Raw genomic sequence first — 5,841 nt, 5'->3', positions numbered from 1 at the left:
CTCTCCCCCTCTCTCTCTCCCCCTCTCTCTCTCTCCCTCTCTCTTTCCCCCGCACCACCTCTCTCTCCCTCTCCGGTTGCTACAGCTTGCCTCGTGCTCGGGAAGTGTTAAGGCCATGTTTGATGGAGTGGTCCACTTTCCAGGGTCTTCGTCTCTACAACGTGTACAGAGCTGGTTAGAGTGTCAGGCTCAGCACTCTGGCTCTGTGGGATTCTCTGTGCGAGAATCTGATCCCACCAAACAAAACGCTGCGTTGAATGTGTCTATTGGAGGTTTTATTGTTGTTCATGAAGCTACAGAGGCTGTTGCTGGGGGTAACGAAGAGAAATCCACCTCCCTGACCCTTTGTGTAGGACAAGCTGAGAGTGATCCTGTGGTCGCTGCCAAGCCTCAGTCAGAGAACATTTCACACACACGCAGAGGGGAGGGAGCTGCAGAGATGGAAATATTTGGGAAGCAAATTCCAGAGTTTAGGGTCAAGAGAGCTGAAGACATGGATACGAGGTGGAGTGATAAAAATCAACTTCAGTTGCTTCCCCTATTCCAAAAGTCTCCCAATCTCAGTCTTTAATGTATTCAACCGTGACAATTCCCAGGGCTGTGGTGCGGAGAATTCCAAAGCTTCACAGTGCCTCGTAAGCTGTGAGCAGTTCATCGGTGAATGTATTTAACACTGGCACACAGAGATTCTGGTCTCTCAGGGAACAAGGGTAACTGAGCTGGAGGCCAAGAGCAACATTTTCAAAATATTTGTGCGTGGGATGTAGGAGTCACTGGGATTTATCACCCATCCCTAATTGACCCCCCCCAAAAAAAATGCCTGGCAACAGCAGCAAGTCTGAGACTGGGAATTCTGCAGCGAGTGCTTCTGCACGAGACACGGCAGATACTAAACAAACATTTTGCACCGGTGTTTGACCAGAGGACAGTTCCGAGTCAGCCACATCACAGACCAGCTAAGGATTGGCAGATTTCCTTCCCTAAAGGACACTACTGAACCAAGTGGACCTTTCTTTTCACCAAAATTAACCATAATTACAAGCCCATAAGATATAGGAGCAGAAGTGACCATTTAGCTCATCCAGCCTGCTCTGGAGCTCACAGCTGACCTGATAATTCGCAATTCCATTCCCAGTCTTTTCCCCATTACCCTAGCTAACCCTTCCATTATCTTAAATGTCTTATTAAGTCACCTCTCAACCTTCTTCTCTCTAACGAAAACAGCCTCAGGTCCCTCAGCCTTTCCTCGTAAGACCTTCCCTCCATACCAGGCAACATCCCAGTAAATCTCCTCTGGAACCTTTCCTAAGCTTCCACATCCTTCCTATAATGCGGTGACCAGGACTGTACACAATACTCCAAGGGCGGCCACACCAGAGTTTTGTACAGCTGTAGCATGACCTCGTGGCTCCGAAACTCAATCCCTCTCCCAATAAAAGCTAATGCACTATATGCCTTCTTAACAACCCTATTAACCTGGGTGGCAACTTTCAGGGATCTATGTACCTGGACACCAAGATCTCTCTGCTCATCTACACTGCCAAGAATCATACCATTAGCCCAGTACTCTGTATTCCTGTTTCTCCTTCCAAAGTGAATCACCTCACACTTGTCCCTTACCAAACACCTTGCTGAAACCCATATACACCACATCAACCAGTTTACCCTCATCCACCTGTTTGGTCACTTTCTCAAAGAACTCAATAAGGTTTGTGAGGCATGACCTACCCTTCACAAAACCATGTTGACTATCACGAATCAAATTATTCTTTTCTAGATGATTATAATTCCTCTAGATTTATAATCATCCACAAATTTACTAACCCATCCTTCTATGCCCTGATCCAGGTTATTTATAAAGTGACCCAAAACAGACCCTTGCGGTACACCACTGGTAACTGAGCTCCAGGATGAACATTTCCCATCAACCACCATCCTCTGTCTTCTTTCAACTCGCCAATGTCTGATCCAAACCACTAAATCACCCTCAATCCCATGCCTCTGTATTTTGTACAATAGCCTACTGTGGGGAACCTTTTCGAACGCCTTATCGAAATCCATATACACCACATCAACCGGTTTACTCTCATCTACCTGTTTGGTCACCTTCTCAAAGAACTCAATAAGGTTTGTGAGGCACGACCTACCCTTCACAAAACCGTGCTGACTATCCCTAATCAAATTATTCTTTTCTAGATGATTATAAATCCTATCTCTTATAACCTTTTCCAACACTTTACCCACAAGTGAAGTAAGGCTCACATGTCTATAATTACCTGAATTGTCTCTACTCCCCTTCTTGAACAGGGGAACCACATTTGCTATCCTCCAGTCTTCAGGCACTATTCCTGTAGACAATGACGATTTAAAGATCAATGCCAAAGGCTCGGCAATCTCCTCCCTGGCTTCCCAGAGGATCCTAGGATAAATCCCATCCGGCCCAGGGGACTTATCTATTTCACGTTTTCCAGCCTTGCTAACACCTCCTCCCTGTGAACCTCAATCCCACCGAGTCTAGCCGCCTGGATCTCAGGATTCTCCGCGACAGCACTGCCGGTGCCCTCTTACAACCTTCTCTCTGACCTCACTGTTCTCAACCTCCCATATACTGGGGAACTATGATTTAGATTCCCATCCCCCTGCCTGAATTAGCTTAAACCCTCCCGAAGAGCCTGAGCGAATCCCCCCCCCCAGGCTATTGGTACCCCTCTGATTCAGATGAAGACCATCCTGCTTGTAGAGGTCCCACCTACCCCAGAAAGACCCCCAATTATCCAAGAATCCAAAACCCTCCCTCCTGCACCATCCCTGTAGCCACGTGTTCAACTCCTCTCTCTCCCTATTCCTTGCCTCACTAACACGTGGCACGGGCAGCAAACCAGAGACAACAACTCTGTTCGTCCTAGCTCTAAGCTTCCATCCTAGCTCCCTGAATTTCTGCCTTAAATCCCCATCTCTCTTCCTACCTGTATCGTTGGTGGCGATGTGGACCACACCTTGGGGCTGCTCTCCCTCAAGGATCCCGAAAACACGATCAGAGACATCACGACCCCTGGCACCTGGGAGGCAACACACCAACCGTGAGCCTCTCTCGTCCCCACAGAACCTCCTATCTGTCCCCCTAACTATGGAGTCCCCGATGAGTACTGCTCTGCTCCTCTCCCCCCTTCCCTTCTGAACAGCAGGGACAGACTCTGTGCCAGAGCCCTGTGCCCCACAGCTTTCCCCTGGTAAGGCGTCCCCTCCAACAGTATCCAAAACGGTGATACTTATTACCGAGGGGAACAGCCAAAGGGGGTCCCTGCACTGTCTGTCTATTCCCTTTCCCTCTCCTGACAGTCACCCAGCTCCCTTTATCCAGTAATTTAGGTGTGACTACCTCTCTATAACTCCTCTCTATCACCCCCTCTGCCTCCTGAATGATCCGAAGTTCATCCAGCTCTAGCTCCAGTTCCCTAACGCGGTTTTCGAGGAGTTGGAGTTGGGTGCACTTCCTGCAGATGTAGTCAGCAGGGACACTAATGGTGACCCTTACCTCCCACAGTCTGCAGGAGGAACATTCAACTGCCCTCACCTCCATTCCCACTATTCTAAATTCCCAAAGAGACGACTGAAAAGCTACAAAGGAATAAAAAATTAGTCACCTTACCAATCTGGCGCACCTCTTTGTTTGGTTAAAGGGAGAGGATGGGTGGGAGACACTACCCGAGTAGTGTTTCGGGTAAAGCAACCCCCCAAGTATATGACCTCACTTGCCCAGCAGTCCCGAGTCCGCTCCTGCTCAGCGTGCGCTCCGCGTACACACGAGGTAAGTTTATATCCTTTAAATTGACCATCCCATCAGGCATCTGGGCCTCGCTGCTGCCCCTCCCACTCCAATGGCTGCCAGATAAATGAGACACCTAACTTTTCAAAATATTGCAAATGAACCACCTTCCTCGGCCTGTCAGTGTCATCGTAATCGGTCACAACAAAGCCACATTTCATATCGTGTCGGCCCTGCCCTCAGGATATTAGCCTGAGGTTCGGAATTACCCAACCACAACCTCCATCAAAACCTGTTGTACACTGCAACGGTGTACTTAAACAGAATTCAAACCCACATTTTTATGGGAGAGCTTTACATCAGTTAGCTGCCCTCCATCAAACCCACACCCCACTGCTTCCTAGCTCCCCACTGATATTTCTAAACATTTCCGATGTTTTTAATAACCCCTCTGGAGCAGGTGGGACCTGAACCAAGGCCACATGGCCGAAAGGTGGGGACACTACCACAAGACGCCTCAAACAAGGCTTTCTGGTTTTGGCCCGAGGGGTTTGGACATGAAACAGCTTTTCAGATATTTTCTAGTCAGCCTGTTCGGGGATGTTACGACAAACCTCTGGAAAACCCATCACCTGTTCCCTCATTCCATGAGGGCATTCCTCAGACCCAGTTAGGTGATAGCGTGGCCTTTAGGCCACACTCGGAATATTGTGTACCATTCTGGTCACCACCCCACCGGAAGGATGTGGATGCTTTGGAGAGGGTACAGAAAGGATTTACCAAGATGTTACCTGGTCCAGGGGAATTTAGCGATGAAGAACGTTTGGATAGACTGGGATTGTTTTAACTGGAATGAAGGAGGTTAAGGGGGCGAGCTGGTGGAAGTTTATAAGATTGGAAAGGGCGTGGATCGAGTGGAAAGTATGAGGTTTTTTTCTCAGGGTATGACCTCCCCCTCTGTTTACTGTTCAGCAGCCCATTGGCTTCTCAATATAGAGGGGGAACTAAACATAATCTCTGCAGGTTTGCAGACAGCACGAAGCTGGGTGGGAGGGTGAGCTGTGAGGAGCATGCAGAGATGTCTCAGTGGGATTTGGACAGACTGAGGGAGTGGGGAAATACAGGAGCAGGGAGGTCTTGCTGCAATTATACCGGGTCTTGGGGAGACCACACCTGGAGTATTGTGGAGAGGTTTGGTCTCCTTATCTGAGGGAAGATGTTGTGGTGATGGAGGGATGGCAGCGAAGGGTTACCAGACTGATTCCTGGGAGGGCAGGGCTGATGGATGGAGAGAGACTGCAGTTTAAATGAATAGGGGTGAGGAGAATCTCAAAGAAACTTATAAACATCTAACAGGACTAGATAGGGTTAACATAGAACCGATGTACCTGATGACCAGGGAGTCGACACTTACAGGGCACAGTCTAAGGAGACTGGCTAGGCCACTTCGGAAAGTCTTCACCCAGAGAGTTATGAGCCTAAGGAATTCTCTGCCACAGGGTACAGTTGATGCCAAAACATTGGACACTTCTGTGAAAGAGTGAAATATATTTCTTCAGGTGTGGAGAGAAAGCAAGACCTGAGGCCTGAGTTAGATGATCAGGAGCAGGCAGAACAAGCTAAAAGGGCTGAATGGCCTATTGTTATTTTCATTGCTTCCCTCTTTATGTTTCACGTTCTTAACACATGGCCCTACCTTCCTGTTCCTCGTCCTGTGTATTTGTATGCTCCACTCACCTACCCTGATCTATTTATTACAGACACATTTATCCATTGACTCTGGATAAACATTTGACATTCATTCCCTTTTTTGGGCTGGAGAGATAGCTGGCTTCTCATTCTGTCCGTTAACCCCTTCAGAACCTGCAAACGTAATCCATCTCTCACCCCCACGCTGTACAGTTACTCTGCCAGCTTCCCCAATTATCTAACCCGGGCTTCCCCATTCTTTAAAGATCTCGCTCCGATAATAAACCATATCTCCCCGATTGAAACCGGTTTCCTTGGATCTGAAAACTCACTGAATTATTTCTGAGGCTTCACCTTCAACAAGTCTTCCTGCCTACCTGCTTTTC

At 48.2% G+C, this 5,841-nt stretch overlaps 1 long non-coding RNA gene across 1 annotated transcript in view; it reads left to right on the top strand.

The window, feature by feature from the left end:
- The window catches only part of LOC122548579, a 17,478-nt gene that overhangs the window by 8,705 nt on the left and 2,932 nt on the right, over positions 1 to 5,841 (top strand). The gene's annotated exons all lie outside the window — the stretch shown is intronic.

The sequence above is a fragment of the Chiloscyllium plagiosum genome, chromosome 3 (assembly GCF_004010195.1).
Source record: "Chiloscyllium plagiosum isolate BGI_BamShark_2017 chromosome 3, ASM401019v2, whole genome shotgun sequence".
NCBI lineage: Eukaryota > Metazoa > Chordata > Chondrichthyes > Orectolobiformes > Hemiscylliidae > Chiloscyllium > Chiloscyllium plagiosum.
This window is presented reverse-complemented; position numbering and strand designations above follow the sequence as displayed.